General features: G+C 45.4%; 1 long non-coding RNA gene across 1 annotated transcript in view; it reads left to right on the top strand.

The window, feature by feature from the left end:
• Positions 1-325: 325 nt before the first annotated feature.
• LOC126526395 (uncharacterized) overlaps positions 326-23,573 on the top strand; it is a 44,808-nt gene continuing 21,560 nt past the window's right edge. Inside the window, exons 1-3 of the long non-coding RNA XR_008611389.1 lie at positions 326-497; positions 13,346-13,431; positions 14,950-15,011. This is a non-coding gene — a long non-coding RNA (uncharacterized lncRNA). The remainder of the gene's footprint in view (positions 498-13,345; positions 13,432-14,949; positions 15,012-23,573) is intronic.

Below are 23,573 nucleotides of genomic sequence, written 5' to 3'. Positions count from 1 at the left end.
GCATGAATAATATGATGTTCGACAACGCTGATAATCCAAAGCGATAACAATCGTAATATTTCCGATAGAATGATGTTCTTCAGGAACTGAACAGGTGCAATAAGACTGATTTTTGATGAAAAAAAAATACATCGCTAGCTTGATGAAAGCACTTGCATAAGGGTATGCGTAGAGGTAATTGCACTTTTTTTCTGCCAAACGTACCGAGTAGTTTTGGCGACACCTACCACCCAGCAATTAAGCATAACACCTGCAATATTGAACAAAGTGGTGTGATAATGTTTTATCTCAATGCGCTCATACATACATGCTCAGATCCTTTTATAATATGTAGATTTTTTTTGCAGTTGCTGAACGGAAGCGACACATTATTTCTAGTCGAAGGCGTAAATGGCGTATTAAGAGGAAACAATCACATTTGCTGGTCTACTTTAAAACGCGACAATAATGTACCTACACATCGCCATAATACGACCTACTATACTGTCGAGGAAAAGGTAAGCCCGCAAACAATCTCAACAAACATTTTAAGCAGAAATGAAACCGGCCAATGAAAAGGCGCGCATGCTTTCGGAACTGGCGAATTTACATCATGTGTATTTTAACCTGTTTGAGTGAATGTGGCAGCAAAATTCACCATGCAACTATTCATCTGATAACTGTGCGAAAACAACGCAAAAATGACGCAATCTCAGCAGGCCTGAAAAGTACTTTACTCAGAAGCTACCACAAAATTTAATCTTCGACATGACTTAAAAAGTGAAGTCGAGCAACCAATAGATTATCACGTCATCAAAGGTCGACGTTAGTCTTCTCATGAACCGCAGAGTGCACTGCCCAGTAACTGTCGTGCCTGAGTTGCTTGAAGCGGGTAAATTCAACCTATGTCGGAGTTCGTAGTGCCGGTGACAAGGTGAAATTTGCATTTATCCGGCCATCAGATCGAGGAGACGGGAACAATCTTTATATTGATGCTTAAAAAAACTGGTGGTGCAAGAAATACAGACAAGAACCAGAGTACTCGACACAGACAAGCGCTAACATTTACCACAGTTTAGGTGAAGTCAAGAACTTCAGCAGAACTATTCAACAAATGCAAAATTAGGCAAGAAACAAACAGACCCATTGAAATACGAGCATAATGAGTACTTCACTGCAACATGCCACGCACGAGCCTATCCTCGCAGCTAGAAAAATAAATAGAAGTTTCCCAAACTCCTGCGTTCATTCCCGGGGTTTACGAAACGCTCTTAACAACTCTCTGGCAATGGAATTCTTCCTTATTCCCAGAATCTTGCCCACCTGAACCGGCGGAGCGCTCATCCAAACTCGACAATGCGCCGGCAAATGCGCAATGCCGTTTTACTTAACGAAAGCTCATGCTCCCTAGCACGATCATTAATGCAGCGGACAGTTTGCCCAATATATTACTTTCAACAAGCAGCGGCATTTCATAAACGATAGCCATTGTGCATTTCTCAGATGCCTGAGGGCGTTTTTTGCAAGAAACACCGTGACCATCAGGGAAATATATTGGGCATACAGGCCAGAAAACTTGCGCGGAGCAAAAACAAAAATAAAGAAACAACTCCCAGATTCTATTTAACCAATATGTTCTACTTATTGTGGGAAGTCGAATGCTTATGAGGCACACTTCGGGCGAACTCCTGCTTTGGAGCAGTCCAGGCTACTTAATCTGGGCTCTTCTTGATTCCTGCAGGAGCACTTCCGTGATTGTTGTGCAAACGGTGCAAGGGAAGCCGGGCAAGAACAAGCGGCCTACCTGATCGTTGAAACTTTTGCGCATGACATGTGGGCACCACTTCTTGCGAGCAGATCTCAAGCAGAGCTTAGGAATGTCATGTCGAAGTAACTTGGAGTGCGGCGAATGACAGGAGAGCCATTTAATGTGGTATCTGAGGCTATAACACAAATGATCATTGGAAAAAGGACACAGAGCAAAAAAGACAAGGACACGAGAGAGCGACACGCGTGTCCGTGCGTTTCTTGCGCTCTGTCGTTTTTCAGTTCATCCTGATAAACCCCAAGCTTCCAAGTCAATAGAAATGATCAGGAGTTAAAAAGACACAACTCTAAAACATTGAGTGATTCCTTCCATAAATGTATACTTCATGAATGGCACGTAAAGATTGACTGCGGCGGAGGTAGGGTTTGGTGTGGGCACCTCTTCGTAATGGAGGCACATGCTCTGTTCGCGCTTAAAGAGCGGAATTCACTTGGAAAACTTACTTATAAATCGTGGCGGCAGAAAAATCTTACAAAAAGGCGTATTCGCGAAGCTAATACAGTTCGTAAGTTTGGGAAGCTTGCGATGCCCGCCGCTGCAAAGTCGAGCACTATAGTCAAAAACATTCTTATATGTACACATAGCATAGGGACGAACTTCAGTACTTCCGTTAACAGTAAGCGTAAGTCAATTCACAAAACGTAAGCAGCCATCGCAGATGACGTAAGAAGAAATTTCTACCATAGCCGTGTAGCAATCTAACGAAAATAATTATGTCACCTGCGCCACTCGAGCTGACTTGGTTAAGCGTTGGAATGGGATATTGCGACTGATTCGCCAGATGCCACAACTGATGGCTTTGTAGCGCAATCTAGTTTGCATCGTCAAGTGCATTGAGCTGTTTATGTGCATGATTATATTGAGCGTGCGCTGATGTGCAAGGCAGTAGCATTAGTGCTGTGTGGCCAACTTCTACATGATGCGTGATAGGCTGTGTCTGTGTGCGCTCAATAGCCTGAATTTTCAAACTCCTCAGGATGCTCCATTGGATGCTAGCAAATAGAAGGGTAGTGTCCCTCCCTGGCAACTCTCAAGTTTGTCATTGCTGGATTTTCAGCACTTCTGTCGTATATTATTTTTCTAGTATGAGCTTTCTATTGCCCATAACGCTGCAGTTGAACATTTTCCAACGCTTTGAGGCTAGGATTCTTAATGCGACATAAAAGAATGAAGAAACGCCTAGGCGGTTCTAATGGTCAAAACTGGTTGATGTTGTACAATTTGCTGTCGTCTTCCCTGCTGTTAGCCTCGTCCTTTTATTAGATAGCTTATAGTGTCAATTGAGCACGAGGTCGAAGTGACCGAGCGTCTGTGCCCATGGTTTGGATCATTCTGGAGATCACAGTGTGAACCAACCTATGCCTACGACGGATGGCAATCCTGCCTATTATATGAAGCCAGACGTCAATACGGCGACATAAAAACTGGCGAATAAAATCACGTGCCATCATTATTACGAAAATCATGTGGGCTGCTTGAACGACAGGGATGCTCTAAAATAAAATACACCTCACGAGCGAAGCGAAGAATTCCCGCATGATAACACACAGACACGCATAAGCACACGCACACACCTACTCACAGATCTATGTTGTCACGTAGTAGTGACGGTGAAGAACACAGTAAAAAACTGCGAATGGCTAAACTAACTCTTTATGGGTGAACCTGTGCTCAGAAAAACAATCTACACTCAAAGGGTAACGATCGCGGCGAACACAGTCGGCGATCGTCAAAATTTGATCGGCCGCTCAAGTGCGTCGGCCTTTATATAAGAATCATCGAAGGTTCAAGAGTAATCGGTGGTGCGTGCGTGTCTTCCAGAAAGTTCTACACAATTCACGTCACACATGCAATCAGATTGCCCAAGCTCCGGTGACAACAGAACCATCGATAAGCTTCGAGGAACTTCCGATACATGTGGCTGCATCCAGCGCTGAGCTACAACATTTGTTAGATGGTGAAAATTTCTCACCCGTAAAGATAAACAAGTCCACGTGTCAATGCACCCTCTCAAAAAGCATCATCCCGAATCTACAAGCATAACAGGAGAGCCGAACACAAAAGCACACTTATTGAACAAAAGTAACAAAACAACGAAGAAACAAAGTCCAAATTAGTAATGAAATTATAGCGAAATGATAGTGAATGTCGTCTGGCACTACCTCCTAGTCGAGTTCGCCAATGCGTAGGATGATCTTGTAGGGTCCGAAATAGTGGCTTAAAGGCTTGTCGCTAAGTCCTCGTTGGTGTATTGGGGTCCCAACCCAAACAGGGACGCCAGGCTAGTACTGGACGTAGCGTCGCCGAAGGTGGTAGTGTCGGCTGTCTGTCCTATCGTGGATCTTGATGCGTAGGTGGGTGAACTGTCAGGCTTCTTCGGCGCGCAGGCGATAGGTGGTGACGTCATGATTCGCTTCGTCGGTGACCTGCGACAGCGTAGCGTCGATAGTCGTCGCCCGGTCCCTGCCGCAAACAAGCTTGGACAGCGTGATCCGTGTTTTTTCTTGCACCACCATGTTGTAAGCAAAGATTACGTATGGCAGGACGGCATCCCAGGTATTGTGTCCGACGTCGACGTAGATTGCAAGCGTATCGGCGAGAGTGTTATCCAGCCTCTCCGCAAGACCATTCGTCTATGGGTGGTCGGCAGTTGTCCTCCTGTGGCTTGTCTCGCTCTATTACAGAATGGCTTGGGTGATCTCCGGTTTAAAGGCCGTTCCTCTGTCGGTGATGAGGGATTCTGTAGCGCCATTTCACCGCAGGATGTGCTCCACGAAGAATTTCGCCACTTGAGCTGCACGACATTACGGCAGAGCTTTTGTTTCAGCGAAGCGGCGGAGGTTCTCCGTCACTACGACGATGCACTTATTTTCTGATGTTAACGTCGGAGAGGGTCCCAACAAATCCATCCGCTCAAATGGTCGGCAAGGAGGCGCGACGGGCTCTACTAATCCCGTTGGCCGTTTCGGTGCTGTATTGCGCCGCTTACAGTGTCGGCACGTATTCACGTAAGATGTGAATTGTCTGCGGTCAGACGTCTGGGGTCAGGCGCGACCAGTAATACCCTTCCTGTATTCTCGATAGCGTCCAGGAGAGTCCGAGGCGCCCAGGAATCGGATGTTCATGTAGGGCGTGCAGTATCACTGGACGGAGTGCTGAGGGAACAAGAAAGCAGTTGGCGTAGACGGGTGGGTAGTTTTTTTTAAGAGCAAGTTGTTTTGAAGCGAAACCGATGACGATTCCCGCATCAATGCCTTAGTGACAACGTCAGTGCTTCTTTCCAAATACTCCACGAGGCGTTTTTAGATGCCGGTCTGCTCGCTGCTGTTCAGCGAAGTCTTGCACGCTTATTATTCCTAGGAAGAAGCCGTCATCATCGTTATCTTGCGGCGGCGGGTCAATGGGGGCGCGTGACAGGCAGTGGGCATCGGTCTGAGGCTCCACTGCGCGCGGAGTCTAGAAGGCTCCTATAAATTCGCTAGCCAACACATCGCGTCATGGTAGCTGAAAACTTTGAACGCCCTAGCATATAGGGAAGGAAGGAATTGGCATATAGGAAAGGACAGAGACGAATGCCTCGCCGTCATTTGACGACGCATTCGTTTTCTGTCCTAGAATAATTGCTTTCTACTTTTGACAGCGACCGGCTAGCGTAAGCTATCACCCATTCAAGTCTGCCATTCCTATGGACTAGGGCGGCACCGAGGACTAGGTTACTGGCGTCAGTGAGCATTTCTGTATCAGCGTCCTCCTCAAAGTGTGCAAGTACCGGTGGCGACTGCATGCGCCGTTTTAGTTCATGAAATGCGTTAGCCTGCCGCGTTTCCCACTTACCTCGACATCACATTAAGTTAGATGCGTCAGCGGGACTGCGATGCGTGAAAAGTTTTCACAAATGCCAAGGAATCTACGCACTGCCTTCTTGTTGGTGGGCTGGTGGAACTTTGCGATGGCAGCTGCTTTCTACGGGTTGGGGTAGACTCCAAATTTGGTGGTGGCGTGGCCCAGGAAAAGAAGCTGATCGTAAAGTAAAGCCGGCACTCTTTCGGCTTCAGAGTGAAATGTGATTACTTGATGATTTTTTGTGCTGTCGCAAGCCGCCTAAGGGGTTCGTCGAAGTTTTCGGCGGAGACGACGACGTCATCCAAGTAAACAAGACAGGCCTGCCACTTCAATCTTGCTAACACTGTGTCTATCACGCATTGGAACGTTGCAGGCGCCGAGCGCCGTAAGTGTGGCATGACCTTGAACTCATAGAGACCGTCTGGCGTGATGAAGGCGGTCTTTTCGCGATCTCTCTGGTAGACTTCTATATGCCAGTAGCCAGGTTTGAGATGCACTGGCGAGAACCACTTAGCGTTGAAGAGCTAATTCAATGCGTCATCTGTCCCTGGGAGGGCTTATACGTCCTTCTTCGTGATCATGTTCAGTCGTCGATAATTGATGCAGAAACGTGGGGACCCGTCGTTCTCGCTTCACCAAGCCTACAGGAGATGACCACAGGATTCTCGACGGCTCGACGATGTCGTCGCGCCGCATTTTGAGGACTTGTTGCCTTATAGCTTCACGTTCACGCGTGGAAACTCGGTAAGGGCTCTGGCAAAGTGGGTGAGCACACTTTTCAGTTATTATGCGATACTTTGCAACTGGTGTTCGTCGAATTCTCGATGACGTCGAAAAGCAGTCTTTGTATCGTCGGAGCACACTTCTGACCTGTGGCTGCTTAAGCATTGGGAGATATGGATTTATGTCGCAGTCTAGTTCGGGAAATATGGTTGTTGGGGTAGATGCGGCAGAATTCGAGAGGAGAAACGCATTGCTGGTTTCCACAGTTTCCTCAATACACGCGATCGTTGCGCCTTTGTTGATGTTCTTGAATTCCTAGCCGAAGTTTGCCAGCATCACTTTTGCTTTCCCTCCGTGCAGTCCAGCGATCCCTCTTCAGATGCAAATTTCATGGTCGAGCAGTAGGCGTTGATTGCTCTCGATGACGCCTTCTACATCTGCAGATGTTTTGGTGCCGACGGGAATAACAATGCATGAGCAAGGCAGGACGCTTACTTGATCTTCGAGCAAACTCAAACCGTGGTGACTATGGCAGCTCTCCGGCAGTATCGCTTGATCTTCCACAGCGTTATCGACTTCGACTTCCGGTGGATTATTACGCAATGTGGGTTCGGGAATTACATGCCGAGATTGACGACTCGTGATCACTTTGGAGAATAACGAAGGTGACAGGGTAGGTACGGTCATGAACCGTAATTTCTGCCGTGCAGATTCAAGTCGGTGTAATAGGTGTCGTCCAGCTGTCCGGATTTGAGGGCTGTCCCATGCATTGTTTATTTTCTTCAACAGCGTGGCAAGGAGTTAACTCATCACGGAGTAGTCGGCTATGGTGTTCGCTAAGGCGATGACTGCGTGGCCATCAAGAAGCAGGTAGAAGTCGGTGGTTCTTTAACTTGAGTTGAAGTTAGGTCTCTGCATCGGATGACAGCTGTGTCGTGTTGACGTGTGGCTGGAACGTCGCGTCATCAGGTCTTCTTTAGTCGGCGTATTCTTTGCTTCTAGGCTTCGTCCGGATGCTGTGGTCTCGTTGATGTATCGTCGAGACCGTTTTTCAGCGTCTTCCTCGGTGGCGGAAGATTTTCATCAGTTCGACGAACAGCAACATTACTTGCATCGATTGCTGCTTTTAGTTTTTCCGGATATGGGCTCGCAGACCGGCCCCGGGCTGGGCCACATTATGGTCGCCATTGAGGCAGCGGCCTGGTGATCGGGAACGGTACTATTGTCGAGTGCTCTACTTAGTGGTGGCGAGGCAGCCGTAGATGTCACGAGGGCGGTCCCGAAGCTGTGGAAGCGGCGCGTTGACGGCGAACCCTCGAAGTCCCGTGTCGGAGTATGGGCATTGGCGGTTCAAATGACCGGCTTCCCCGCAATGGTAGCAGAGTGGGTGGTGGTCGATGGCATGCCAAGGGCGATATAACGTAAAACTATTCCAATATGTCTTTAGTCCAATCTCCTGACGACAAATTTGCGTAACCGCCGACGCAAATATCGGGCGGTCACCCACAGGGTTGTCTGAATAAACCAATCAAACGTTCTCCTCCTTCATAGGAGGTCACTTTTGTTTTCATGAAAAACGAATAACATTGACTACACTGAGAGGCTTGTCTTATCTAATTGGCTCACAAGAGGCAAGGAGCACGCTCAAGTAGCGAGGGATTCGATGGGGCCGAGCCAGTGCAGTGAACTTCGATAAGCGGATGACAAGGGTGGTGCCGGCGTCTGCGATTGGTCGGCTTTACCTTACTTAGCTTGCGGTGGATCGTCGACAATTGCGGCGGCATGCAACGGAAGCTTAAGAATGGCCCTAAAACGGTTCCTCAGCAATTAAAAGTTGCCAGAACGAGGTCGTAAACGTACCAAAAGTGGTCAAAAACGTTACACGGCCACGCAAAATCTTTTATTACACGCAAATAAGTTTGTGCTCTCCGGCAGGTCATCAGAAATAACTATTTTTCTTTTGCTCGGTCAAATCATGCATAACCAGTGTACACACGTCATATGAGATGGGGAGCTATCGCGGTTTTGGTGACGTCGCGTGACAGACAGGCGAAGCGGGGGTGGTCCAAATGTTTTTGACCAACGGTGGAGGGCTGATTGCAGAATTGGAATAAAAAAGTTTCGAAAAGTTTTACGTTATAGCCCCCCAAGTTGCTACAACATACAGTAATATCTTAGTTTCATACCCTCGAGCAAGCTATGTTGAGAACTAATACTGCATAATAGAACATCCGATGCCATTATATCGCAGTAAGCTAGCCTATTATGGCACCAACCTAATTACTGCTCTGAATGCGAAGTCAGCGCCACGGCACGGCGCTGCTGTCAGTTGTTCAAGGTGGCGGTTGTGGTTCACACATCCACGGCGTACGAGCAACGAAGCGTGATTCGTTTTCTATGAAGCAAGAGACGAACTCTCTTCGGAAGGCGGCCAACGTATTTGGAAAGCGGTCTTGCTTTGAGAAGGGTGAGGTGGTGTGGCGAGTTCGCAAAAGGTCGTGAAGGCTTGTAATGCAATGGGCGTTCCGGTAGGCCCCGTGCGTCAGTGACTGACTACAACTTCTCACAGGGACATCTCAAACTTTTTGCTGAGATGGTACAAATGTCTGAACCAGTGTGGAGTCTATGCGGAAAAATAGTGTAAGGTACGTACAATAGTACGTAGAATTGTAATTACCTGTATGTACCTTTTTCACTAATAGAAGATAGAGGCAAGGACTTTCTCATTTGCCCTCGTAAGATCAACAGCAAAACTGAACAAGAAAATGCCAGAATTAGCTCTACGGCTTGAAAGGCAGAACATGAACGCATGCTTACCACAAAGACAAGGCAAATGGCCTATTCAAGATATGTCCTTTGTCCTGCAAACTTTATCGCGAAGAGAACATATCTTTTGTAAAACGGGCATTCGCCGTTTTCTAAAACTTAATATGAAAAGAGTCGTGCGCAAACACACAAATATTCGAATAGAAGTAAAACAGCGCATACTCAAATAACTCGACTCGCATATCGATTGCTCGCAGAGTCGGAAATTATGGACGCGTGTGAAACATATTGTTGAATATTTGTTACTTATTGTCGCTAGCTAGCTCTGTTGTAAGGCGTTTTCAATGCTTCTACGAAAAATCATCGAACCCTCTCCAGTCGCGTTGATGGCGCGATCACGTGGCCGCACCGTCATTGCTTTGTTCAGATGGCGATTATGTGCACTTTCTCCTATTTTATGGTGTAATTACTCCGCAATTTTATGAGCAGACCATGCACTGATTGGGAAGCGGCAAGGCGCAGGCATGAATGAGGTTTGCAGACTACCGGAAGCACCAACTCCTTTTTTTTTTTTTGGTACGGGAACATTCTGGTGGGCTGTACCTTTAATTTCGGCTGTTGTACAATAGTGCGTACAGAGAATACCAATCTTCAAGTGTTATTCGCATGTCAGCAATAAGAATTCTGATAACTTTGACTTTGAAGTATACTCTTACTTCAATACAAAACACAAACCATAATGCTTACAAATGTGTGAACAATGAGAACTGCATTGTCGAAATTTATTTTGTCCATTTTGTGACATCGTGGCGTGTATAATAAGTGATTCGATACTTAGCTGGTACTTTCGAACTTGTTTCTTTGCGTAGATTAAAACGCTTCCGTTTCATTCAGCATTTATCATTCTTTATGAAAGTGAAAAATGAAAGTTGCTTGATAAGAAGCTGCTACTTAGCTGCTCACATTAGTAATTGTTAATATTACTACTGCTCCTCCTGATGAGACATAGCTCACTGAATGATTTGAACGTAGCTGCTTGTGCGGGGCATTCAAGAGGGGCAGCTAATACTACAGTTGCTTTAACTTTGGGAACAGAATTATGCAGGACTTGAGAGCTGGCTAGTTGGTATTTGAAGTCTAATAAACTTGAAGCATAAGCGAGACACATCACCAGAATGGGTTACTGTTTTTTTCTGTTTCTTCTTTTTTTCCCGTTCTTTATTTCCGTTTTTTTTTATTTGCCAGTGTTGTCATTTCTGCTCTGTCTTTTTTCTCCTTTCCTCCTGTTTCTTTTTTACTGTTTATATATTCGTGCCGTTTCCCATGTCACAGCACTGCAACGATATCGCCAGAATAATAAAGTGTGCGGAGCAAGCCCTATCAATTTCTCTCAACAACCGCTCAAGTACAGGTGGCACTGTTTTGATGCCTGAAACATAAATCTAAACTGGTTAATACTAGAGCCGACAGAAAATATTTCAGCTGGGTTAAATGTGGTGATCATATAAACACTTGCTAGAGTTTTGTGAAGTCAAGCTTTGAGAATTCGTAATTTTTGTTCAAGCTTTTTAAACATGACAACAGCCGAGGTAACATTCTTAATGTCGGGGACTGCAGCGTTGCTTCATTGGCTAACAATCATAAAGGGGTGCATTCTTGATGAACACAATAGGAGATTCTAAAGCGAAAGTATATTGCTACGTGTTGAAAGACACAAACAAAAGAGGCTATTTAGAGGCTATTTACACTGGAGCCAGAAAGCCAGGCCGACACTCGCTTGCGCCAAGGGCACCTACCAACTTCATCGTCGTTCTCGCGTCGGCTGGTCTCTTGAGCATCGCTCCATGATATCATAGCAATATTTTTAATTAAGCTTCATTGCGGCGTGTCCGGCATACCTCTTTTTCGGCTGGTCTTTTCGCAGCAAATTGCTAAGGATATCAATTGCTTGAACGGGAGAATAAGCAGTGAGGTTCAGGCGTACCTGCAGAGTGTTTTTCAAGGTAAATCGAAAAAAAAAAAACCCGTATTCGTACGTGATCACTAGTACCTCCACTTGGCGACGTTTATCCGGATCCAACTATGCGATGACAGTGACGATTCTAGCCACTAAAATCCTGTAAAAATAAACCCCTCCTAAGAATCAACAAACTGTACTGCAGCGCTCTGGAATGATGCCAGCGTTAATTTAGAGTGTGATGCCGGAAGACACTAGTGTGAAAAAATCTGGGATCCCCGCGAGCTCTGACGCCATGTTCAGAAGAATGAGCTCATGGTGCACTTCACGAAACTCAACGCTTGGCGCGCCTCCAGTTTAAGTTGGTTCGCTAGATTCACTGTTGTGTTGTGGTCACTTGGGCGTTACCTCACGGGTGGCCGAAAAATAAGGAATATACGCGGTCAAAATGTTGGCGCCTTCTTTCATTTCTCGATCGTTCTGCTCAGTGCTACGAAGTACCTTTGAAAGTAAGTTAGAGAAAAAAATGTTTCCTTTAGCGTACTCGAAGCACAGGAAAAGGTTCGCTTGACAATTCCCCACGCATACACTGTTTTCATTTGACGCGGGAGTGAGAGGAAAAGTTGTAAAGTGCTGTCACCGCTATGACTCGCACCAGAAAGTCGTGGCGAGCGGCTTGCTTCGAGTGCGTAGGTACATAGCGGGATAGTTATGGCATTGTAATATTGAGATTTTATGTTGATAACAATAGGCGGTACTGGCGCGTGACATTGTTCAGGCTTCTCTGTTTGAAGCCAGGAAGTGGCACACGCAGGGTGCGTTTGTCTTGGAATACGTGACTTTGTCCCGACATTTCGTTGTTAAGTGTTGTCGCACGTTCTGTAGCATATTTACTCACTTACTGCCGTTGGGCCAAAAACTGCGGGCTCCCTGCATAGCACCTTCAGTCTCAAATCGCCACTCTCGCATTGCACATCAGCATGTTTTCGCAATAGACCTTCCAGCTGTGTGCATTTACGGGTCGTGCATCGCAGTGAACGCCTTATTCAACCTTAATAAGGATAATCTACCTGAGGAGGCGTAGTCAGAGCCCCTGTCCTCGAGGTTATATCTGCTTACGTCTACGGTCTGTCCTTCGCTCCCCTGAACGCGTATCCATTAGAGCGCAGTCCTTTTATGGGACGTGCTTGTGGCTGGAGCTTCTTCTGGGATTACAAGGTGTCTTCACCATGGCGGTCAGGTTCGCATTCTTCTTTGCGATACTCATGTTCACTGTCGTTAGTGTTCCTTCATTTAAAGCGAAAGCGTTAAGGGCCCCGTCTCGCAGAAGATGTCTTGTCGACGTAGACGGAAGTGCCGGCATCCACGGCCGAGAAAATCATCCTAAACCACGCATATTCAGTACGGAACTAAACTTGCTCTTCGATCACTAAAGTTACTTATACCTTGTGTTACGTTCTTTACAAAAGTATTTCTCGAGATCTTGAGAATGGCAGCCCACAAACAAATCCCATCAAACAAAACACCGACAGTGTACGTGAGATTTGGATTTTTCAAGATTTAACATACAACTGGTACGTTAAATATTTTCAGACTAGAATATCAAAAGTACGAAACAATAACAGAAGATCAGCCCTCTCAAGAGGCCGTGTTTCTACCAGAGAGCTCGCCTCCGTGCATAGATTTCGCCGCCAGCGTTACCCTGTAAAAATTGTTGCATAGAAGCTGCAGTTGCCCGAAAACGTGAGAAGCCTTTGAATGCTACCGCGTTCCACCCTTAAGGGTGGAGCTTAAGCGTCCCCCAAATTTTTTCATTCCTTGTGCCGTAAGAGTATATAACACCTTTCAACGGTATCGCGGAAGCCCATAGACAGCGGCGCACGTGGATTGTTTACTTTCACATCCAGAAAGTTTCACGGAAGGCTATGGAGTGCATATGGCAGATAAACAATGGGACACCAGAGTTACAGAGTGGGTGCCAAGTGAAGGGAAAGGTAATCCCGAATAGAAAAAATTAAGATAGAGTGCTTAAATAGAAAAAATGCTGCCGCAAGTTGTTGTCACGTTGAGCAAGGCTGGGGTCATTGGAGGTCGCTGGGAGAGGTCTTCGTCCTGCAGTGGCTATAAGGATAGGCTAACATTGATTATGATGATGAAGATAAAATTGTTCAATTTGTTTTCCAAAGTGAAATATGGCTAAGGTTTAGTAAGTCTTTTTATATAGAACATTGCTCTTATTATCTTTCCAGAAATCTAGGAGAAGGCAAAGATCTACCAGAAGTAAAAAATCTACCAAGAGTCAAAAATCTACAATCACTTACAAGTTAGAAAGCAGGTGCGTTCCAACGCTTCTATGGGAGCTTTTGTCTTCCTATTTTCATATGACTTACTGTATGAAGCGTATTATAATATTGGCAAGTTTCAAGTTACAACAAATGAGAGGAAGGCGTTTTGAAAAGCGTAGAGCCCGCATTTTGAAAAACAATTTTTGTTCTAATTCCAGTGGAAATATGTTATCTGTTGTGTTGTGTTGTACATTTTTCTACAAATCATCCCTAAAAATAATTAACATTTCCTAGAAGTTCCAGCCAACGTTATTGTTTATAAACGAAACTCATTATTGTTTGTTACCTGGTGTGCAAAAAACATGTGCAACCTTATAAGAATTAAGACGTGGTAATATGTCGTGCTTCCAAGTAAACCCGTCATGGTTGGAGCAACAACTCGCAAGACGTGTTTCATAGGCAAAAAGCGGTAAGATATATTTACTACATATATTGTCCTATATCCCTTATGAAGGTATTCTGTGATTTGTTTTTACATTCGAAACAGCTAGCATTAGCAGATCTGATATTTAAATAGAACATTTTAAACAGAACATCACCAATGACTGATTTTGGCTAAAATGCAGATGGTGAACATTGCATACAAAGATCACTCACTGCAGTTCATACTAAGCACCAGAACGTTTTATTACCTAAAATACGGTATTAACTTCTCGCGTTGCTCCATGCAAAATCTCATCTAGGATAATTTCCAACACCCAATGGTTTTATTTTTTTTCACCGCAAGATGCGACTCCACGTTTACTCTTTTAACAATAGTAAGAATGCTAAGCTTGCAATCATTTGCAGGTAACGCTTCCAATACGTGGTTAAAGAGTATTGAACAGTATCAGCTAACATAACAACCTAAAAACTATACACAGAACAGAATAATATCCAGGTATATTAAGGTGAACACATTTACTAAGAGTAAGTTTTGCGCTTCAAGCAACGTTCTTTGATGCGTTAGGAGAGTAAGATATCCCATCATGTGCAAGCACAGTTCTTTCATTCAAGTCAATGTGTTTTATTCATTCAAGTTTTTTTCTCTTTCGTGTAATTCTGTTTGTACCGACATTTCTTACAGCGTTATCCCGACCATGTGCTCGCCTTCCTTTTGGGAAGTGCGTAATGTTTTGGTGCGATTTTGACTCATTGTAAAGATCTCTTTAAATGCATAGATGATATACGTGTGCAGTACAGCGATCATAGCAATACAAAATTCATAATATACACTCCTAAACAAATTAACACCCTTTAGAGCTTATCTTGGCACGCAACGATAAGCTTCATCATCTTGTTTGCGTTTCCTTTCTTGAAAACGATGTGCTCGCTACTTTCCTGTCGAAAATGATCAGGCATTCTGATAACGCGCATGCCGTTCGTAACTAAGAAGTACCGGGCTTGCAGCGTTAAAGAAAGGGAATCCAGACAAGACAAATGACGATTATTTTTGCGTGACAAGATAAACCCAAAGGTTGTGCATTTCTTTAAGAGGCTCTGCCATATCTACCACTCCTATATTTCAGGGACACGTACTGGTCTGTGGGAACAATTAATAGTACTCCAGTGGTTTCGATGAATGTTTACGGTAAGAACGCAAACATTTTTACATTGCCATTGAAATATGTACACATACTCTCACAATAAACAATGCCTCAGCTTTTTTTACCGCTATTTCCTATGCTCTGGGTAAAAGCTTGGTTTGGTTTATTTTATATAATTCTATGTTTGACGTGATTGTTTGAAGAGTCTAATTAATAATAACTACTCGTTGAAGCTCTAACATCCAGAAACCTTGTGTGTGATCAAGGTGCGGTGGAGGCACTGAGTTCTCTTCGTCAGAATTACTTTAGCAAGTTTTCGATAACAGAGAGCAAACACTATCGTCAAAGCCCTCAGTGCGTGTTTTTTAGACTAAATGGTAATCTGCGAGTATACACTCTACCCTTTAATATTTAAGTGTCTCGCCGAGTTTATATTGGCGGAAATGTGGATCTTGTTAGAAGTGATGTGCGCGCAGATTTCGAAGTGTCCGAGTTGTTTAAGGACCTTTTCATGGGTGACTTTTCATGGCCTTCAAGGTGTGTAAACATCGCAGTATCATGCATGACATGAAATAAAATGTTGGCAGCCGCTTCAGCATGCGCTAAAGAGAGTGAAGGTGGAAGCCTGCACACTCACGAGCCATTATTTAAATTACTTAGCATGGTCATTCGAATGTATTGTTACTTCCTATTACTTCTTTTCTCCCACCAGATGTTATGGGCAGGAATGTCTTAATTCTACCTTAATAAACTGTGGCTTCACTAACTTCGCCTCAAGTAACACTAAAGGTTGTGGGTTTTGCCATCAATGATGACACCCTACATTTTTGTGCTACTGAATTTTGGTTTCACCAAAGGTGGACGGTTCGACTCCAACCAAAGGTCGTGCATTCGAGTGCCTTAGATACCACGCCTTGAATAACACCAAAGGTCGTGGGTCTCGACTCCCACCAAATTTCGAGACTTGGGGTGCTTTAATTACCTGTATCTAATAACTGTGCCTTAATTATTTTCGCCAAGATTAACACCAAAGTTCGCGGGCTCAACTGACATATTCTTTGCCGCAATTGAAAACACAAAAGGAAGACACATAAAGACAACACGGGCGGCAAAACTGCGGCAAAAAACATGGCTTTAAGCAAGCACCAACTAGGCCAACAATTAGTTCGGGCTCAACTCCCCTAAGTCGTCGTGGTTTCGACCACCAATGGTGGCGCCATAAATGTGTGCCATTGAATCTTGGTTAGAACAAAGATGGAGGGTTCGACTCCCACCGAAGGTCCTGCGTTTGAGAGCCTCAATTAATTTGCCTTATTTACACCAAAAGTCGTTGGTGTCGACCCCCACCAAAGGTCGAGGTTCGAGTGTCTTAATTACCTATATGATAATTAATTGTACCTTAAGTACCGCCTGAGGTTGCGGGTGTTAGTGCCTTAATTATATGTGTCGTAATTAACTGTCCCTGATTACTCACGCCCCAATTAACAATTAAGGTAATTGTATGGACTCTCGACCTACATGGTGTCAATTGGAATTCAACTTCAAGATATGGCCGCTTATCCAACATATACAAGTTGACTCGACTTCCACAAAATTTCGAGGGTTCGAGTGCCCCAATTACCTATATCTTAAATAATTGTGCCTTAAATAACTTCGCCCTAATTAACACCACAGGTCGCAGGTTCAACCCACGCCTATGATCGTGTGCTCGACCATCAGTGGTGACACAATATTTTTCTGCCATTGAATTTTGGTTACAACAAGGATGAAGGGTTCGACTCCCACCAAAAGTCGAGGGTTCGTGTGCCTTATCTACTACATCATAATTACCTTTGTCTTAATTGCCTATACCTTTATTAGTGCCTTAAGTATTTGGTTCCAGTGCCCTTATTAAATCTATCCAAATTAGCTGTGACTTCACCTGGCCATGATTAACACTAAGGACAATGTGTTCGACTCTCGACCTTCACGATGTCAATTGGAATCCAACTTGGAGATATTGTGCCTTGGCTCAGATCTGCAAGTGGGTTCGACTCCCACCAAAGGTCGTTGATACGAGTGCCCTAATTAACTATATCATAATCAACTGTGCTTTAAATAACATTGGCTTAATTCACCCTACAGTTCGTGGTTTTGACTCCAAAAAAAGGTTTGATGTACGATTTATTCGAGTGCCTTAACACCGCCTTAACATCAAAGGTCATTTGTTCTTCTCTCGACCTTCACAATGTGAATCGTAATCCAACTGGGATATATGTGCGCTTCGCCGACACCCCCAGGTGCGTTCCACTCCCAACAAAGTCGAACTCTGAAGGCCGTGGGTTCGAGTTCCTTAACTTTATCCTAATTAACAACACAGGTCATGTAGCCGCTTCATCTTCACCTCGGCTTCCCGCTTTCTTTAAATTGATGGCCTAATTCACCCTAGTTAAAACCAAACGTCTAGGCTTCGAGCCCCACCAAAGGTCCTGCGACTTAATTAAATTCAGCTTATTAACACCACATGTAGTTGTTTAGACTCCCGCCAAAGGTGGAGGGGTCGACTCCCTATGAATCTTGGTTCGATAACGCAAGACGGCCTAACCCCGGGCATCTCATTTTAAAGGCAAAGTCATCGTGGTGGCTTTTTAACCCAAACACAGTAACCTAAAATTGTACTCACCTATCGTCGTAAAACATTGTAAGGTCAGCTTCGGATGCTTGTTTAGTTCTAAATGCATGAGTGAGCGAAGTGTTGGACACATGCGCGCTGGAGATTAGTCGCGTTAATGTTGCCCTGATCTTCAACGAACATGAAAACTATGCTGTTTTGGTGACGGGCAATGAGTTTGCAGAGATATATGGCAGTTTATGCGCGATACATGGTAGGGAGTTTTTATTGTATTCTTTTTGCTCCGCTTTCAGACTATCGCGCCAAAAAATAAAAAAAATATATATATTAGCAACAGTCATTTGTGTTTGGCAGCATATTGACAAGCGTGCTTCTGTAAATGATGTATGCACTAGAAGAAACGTCTTCAGCGCAACAGTTTTTCGATGGTGAGGTATAATCAGTTAAGTTATTTTAGGGAAGCGTAACATACCCCGACTGGCGCACGATGTTGACGTGCTCGCTATCCGTGAAGACAGAGCTGCGCGCAGCAGAGCACGTAGCTTACAGCTCTACCAACAAAACCCTGTAAGGGAATGCAGAGACAAGTTTTGATTCGGTAATGTATTGACGCCGATTGCACTTGAAGCGTTCTCGTCGAATACGCCCAAGGGTAAAAAAAACCTAATAGCTGCGGAACATCAATCAAACTTTACACCGACAAAATAATATTAGACATTCATGGGCAGATCTGAAAGCTTGTTACTCATATTGATCTGAAAAGTCTTTCAGTTATGTCAGCAAAGAGGGCCGAACGTTAAAGCCGCATATGACAAGAGGAAATAATATTATGATCGCGTATATTTTTGGGACTGAACTACACACGCGTATTACATTGCTATATTTGTATATAAGGAAGAAGCTAAAACTCAATAATGCATACGTGGCGCCTGCAACTGACGCCGTTGTCGCGTCAAGCATGACGCACTTCGAGCTCCATTACACTCACGCGCGGCGTTCAGAGAGGCGTAGCTAGCTAGTGTATTAGTTGAGTCGAGCTCTTGGTGCCACGTTTGAGATCTTACTCAGCCGAAGTAGGTATAATCAATTCAGATTAAGCATGTGCGCATCCAGAGGCTGAATGCTTACAGCTACGCAACTTGCTGCAGAAATTTTACTGTTCCCTGTTCATAGTACCAGCGTGCTTGATATGTAGGGTGCAGAAATGACTTGCAGAGACATGTTCAGAAAGGTAACCGGATGCCGATAGTGCCTATGATCTTCGATTACGGCGGCCCCATTACGAATAGGGAGAGAGAGAGCATGGTTGCAAGAGGGGCAGTAAGCTAGAAATTAGGGCGTGTTCGTTAAGTTCCATTGAGAAGTAGGGGAGTGCAACTAACACATATGAAGTTGAAGAAACGGACAACACGAGCGCTTACTCACAACATTTACTGCATGAAAAACGCGTGTACAAAGGCAACAGAACTGCGTTATCTCAAAGGTTAACAAAGGCTCCTCCTTGAATGCGAATATTTGAAGAAAAAAATCAAACCGAATGAAAATGAAAGAAGACACATGGCGCAGTCGTGAAAATGGAAAGAGTGATGATCAAGTTACAAATGCAAGCCTCATACCATCTCTAGCAACTTTGTCTTTCCGTTATAAAGCCACAGAAGACACACTAATGCATGTATCGCCGGCAGTTAAAATATAAACAAATCACCGTCCAAGCGCACCGTACAGATGGTTAACCAGTGAAGCTGAAACGAGCGGCCCCGGTGTTTATCACTGAATTAATCCCGATGGTTCAATAAGTGACGGCTGCCGGATCCTCGCTACGCAGTTGCTGCTTGCGCTCGGCTGCAAGAGCCGATTCTTGGGCTCGGACTGCAGCATCGGCATGGCGTAGACGAACTCGTTCCCGGTTCTGCTCGCGGTGTTGCTGATCGGAAGCTGCCTGCTCCTCAGGAGTATGTATGACGCGGGTTCTTACCCATTTCGGAGCCGGAGAAAAGCTGCTGTGCGCGCCGTCAGCTGCGAAGGAGAGCAAAGATGCCACTACTGGCCCAGTCAATCACGCGCCTCTCTTTCTCTTCTTTATTTGCGCATGCGCATCGGGTTGCGCTGGAGACGTTTTTGGCGTACAGGCAACAGACTGACAGACAAATCGGCTAGCCATATACAGCTCAGCTGTAAAAAGGCGGGTGACACATGCACAAGGGAATCTCGTTGTCTGCTGTTGTCGGCCAGACAACATTTCCGCATATCAAGCGCCAAGCAAAGGCACAGAAGGAATGTGTCGCTCTTCCACACCATTAGAACCGTCATCATATCAGTTCCTTTGATTTTATCTTGTAAACTGAGTTAAAAACGAACACCTAAAGACTATACAAGCAGTGATCACCGCTCGCAAGGATTATAACCGACACGGTAGCTGACCTAGCCGGGGTGAAACTTGCAGAGCATGTTGCAGAAACGAATATTGAGAGACCAGAGTGTGTATGTTCGGCGGCTGTAAATTGCTATTACCACCCTAGCCCGGCGACGCGGCGGAGCTCGAGGTTGCGTGTTTGATCCCAACAGCGGCGGCTGCATCTCGGTGGGGCAAAACGTAAAGATAACCGTGCACTTAGATTAAGGGGGTTCAAAATATTAGAAAGTCTCGCACTACGGCATGCGTCTTGATGAGATCATAATTCTGCCACGTTATATCCCAGAATTCATTAAAACATTTATTGCTGCATTTTTTTTTTGCCACCTACACCACCTACTGAGTTCCCCTCTTGTCGCTGCCAGCGTAGCTTATATATTTAGGTGGTGTAGCACAAAGGCACGTGCGAGCAGAACGCGCACTTGGTTTCCTTAAATAGGTCTTGCCTTCGTAGAGTGGAGACATATGTCTTAACGTAGTACGTTACCTCGTAGGGCATTCAGTGCGGTGCGAATGGACCAAAAACTGAATGTGCTCGGCCTTCGAAAAAGAATATAGGGCGTGCGGATCTATTAGGAGCAGTGCCGATGGGGCAAAAGAAGGGTGTCAGCGTGATTCGATTGAAAACTTTATGCGAGATTGATTTAGGAATTATCAGCCTTAGCATTCCTGGAACAGAAGCTATCTGCTCTCCTATGGATTCGGTGGTGTTCCTTAGTTTTGCGGAGTAACTTATGCTTGCCATGCCTCCAAAAATGTAATCATCCTGTTCGCCTTGCCATTGCGAATCAAAAGGCTCGCAGGACGGAAAGTCGCACTCAGTTTGTTTCAGCGCTCCATCTTAGAATACGCTGATGTCACATTGCTCCAACGTCAGGCACCAAGATCACAGACGTACCACATGGCTCTTGCAATTGGCCAGGCAACTGAAGACTTCTTGGTCAATTACGCCTGTCAGCTGAGCTTGGCAAACTCACTCAGGAATTTACTTAGTGACACACACTCAGACCGAGACTTACAACTTACAGTTTGAGTGAGCCCTGCTGAGAAGAATTTTGGAAAGTGTGGGTTTTGGTAAGCACGGCAAAGTCGCATATCGGGGAATTTCAGTTCGAGTCAGCCCGGCTGAGTAGAAAGTTATTGACCCTGCGAGTGAGTTCTACGCAAAAAACGTCTTCTGAGTTAGGCTGAGTGAGTGCTCTCTGTTTTGCTGATCAAAGAAAAAATCAGTTAAGTCAAGGCAATGTGATTCGACACGTAGCACACATGGCACGAGTGCATAAAAAAAGACCGAGCACTGGATACGCTGCTATCATTCGCACTGCCATCTCGCTGCATGCCGCACATGCAACTCCTTCCGAACGCCCCAGTTCACCATTACACCGAACGCTCGGCATGAGTTTTACGTGCGTGCTCATCGCAACACTGCATCGCAACAATGAAAAGGGGACGACGAGCTACATGCCGCGGAAACTGTGCGTGTGCTCGGCTTGGCTTGGAAGCGATCTTTGCTTTCCAAATGCAGGCAGCCACTAATAAACGTCGCTCTGAGAAAGGTGTCTTTGTCGGCTTGTCCGTTAGTCATATATTTACCATTTTGGTGCCAAAAACTGGCAGGTGAAAGCCGGAAAACTGCGATCAAGTCTCATCGCTGGTAGCTACTCATTGGACCAGCAGAAGAGGACCACGGAAAGCTATGGATCTGCTGACTGTCAAGCACAGGTTCAAATACTCGAGAACCACGTGAAGGGGACATTGAAGGGGTAAGCTCGCGAGTGCAAAGCGCCGCTGTGATGGCGCGCCACCTTGGCTCACACTACGAGAGACACCAGAATAGTAACGAGGAGCGGAAAACGATAGAGGACGAGGTCGAGGGGCACATCAGAGAAAAAGCGTTTGAAACAGAGTACGTAACTGTGATTTAATATCAGGCAACGTCAGTTTTCTCTGAAACTCGGCGGATGCGCGCTTTGGGTTACCCAACCGGTACATTGGCCTGGTTTGAGAGAAAGCTTATTTACTTGCAAACAAGCAACACATTTCCCGGCTACTAACAATCAAAGCACACTTCGAAGTTTTACACGGACGTGCTTGATAGACACTATCAGAGTTAAGAGAGCGCTTCTGGATTTGCAAAGCTAGAAGGTTGGTAAAAGGTGTGATTAGGAATGTTGCTTATGCCAACGTTACACTGTCGTGCCAGGGAGTGCTCCAATACCTCTACTCCCATGTTATTCAGTTGTACCTGTACATCAATTTGATGCTGTGGGGGTGGACTGCGTGGAACCGCTCTTCGTGAAAAAGCCGTCAGGACGTCAGGACGTGAGCCGTAGAGATCTTCACTTGCACCACTTCAAGAATGTTTCATTTAGAAATCATATCCCGCATGACATCCGAATCGTTCTTCATGCCTTTACGCCGAATCTTCGGCCAACGAAGCCTTACCAACGTCATCTATTCCAACAACGCGACAACGTTCAAAAAAACAGACGGTATGTGGGAAATTCTTATAAAATGTCGTTCGATGAACATGTCGCCGAGCACCAGAGCGGTAAAGGCAAAAAATAGAAATGTACCGAGCCGAATGCGACGTACTGGGGCGGATGGGGACAGGGGCTCGTAAGAACAGTAAAAATGCTTATTCGAAAGATAATCCGATGAGCGGGCCTCATCTTTTAAGAAGTCGCGATGGTACTGGCAAAAATGACAGCCGTCGTGAACTTGAGATCCTTTACATTCATTGAAGAGGACATCGGCGAGTCATGCGCGCTGACTCTAGCACTGTGCTAATTGGCCGATGGCTTGCCACAATACCGCAAGACAGCATATATGTCACAGGAACATCGACGACCATGGAGGCCGTCCGGAGACGGCCTCCATTGTAAAGGAAGCCTTCAAGGGCAAATTTTGGAACAGATGAACAAATCAGAGGGAAAGAAACGAAGGCGGAAATGTATAGAGGTTGACTGAGGACGTGCGCGATTGGCTGCTCCATACTTGGGAAGCGGAAGAACAGATAAGGAGAGGAAAGAAACATGCTAGAGTGTGTCATTCACAGAGCTAGTCGCAGAAGATTCTCCGCTGTGACAAGCGTTCGTAGAATCTAGTATCCTTCACATAATGCAGAGCGGCTTTCGTGGCTATTTCCAAGCGAGAATGCATCGACCATCTTTTCTTTTCAAAGCACTCTGTTGTATAACAGGTTGAGTTTAGCTTGTTGAGCACGCTGTTGAGTGTCAAAGGATAGGCAATGACGCAAAAGGTGTTCTAGAGTCTCATCGCACCCGCACAAATTGCACGCAGCACCGTTGGCTATCCCCATTAGGATGAATAATCATTTGCAAATGCGACGCCTAACCACAGGCGACACAGTAAAATTGTCTCGCGGCGGGAGCCTTGGTGTAAGGCGAAGTCGTAAGTTAGGGTCGAGAGAGTGGATGCGTCAGTTGGCGAAACCCTGAGTTCCGTATTAGGGGTGTGATATGAGAGTAAGTGTCTGAAGTTCCCGCACAGTATCCGTTTTTATGCGTGGCCTAGGAACTCCCTGTTGCTATTGGTGAGCCGAACGCGCGGCTTCATCTG

Source organism: Dermacentor andersoni, chromosome 8 (genome assembly GCF_023375885.2).
Source record: "Dermacentor andersoni chromosome 8, qqDerAnde1_hic_scaffold, whole genome shotgun sequence".
In the NCBI taxonomy this organism is placed as follows: domain Eukaryota; kingdom Metazoa; phylum Arthropoda; class Arachnida; order Ixodida; family Ixodidae; genus Dermacentor; species Dermacentor andersoni.
Note: the sequence above shows the minus strand (reverse complement) of the source record. Positions and strands in the feature narration are given on the sequence as shown.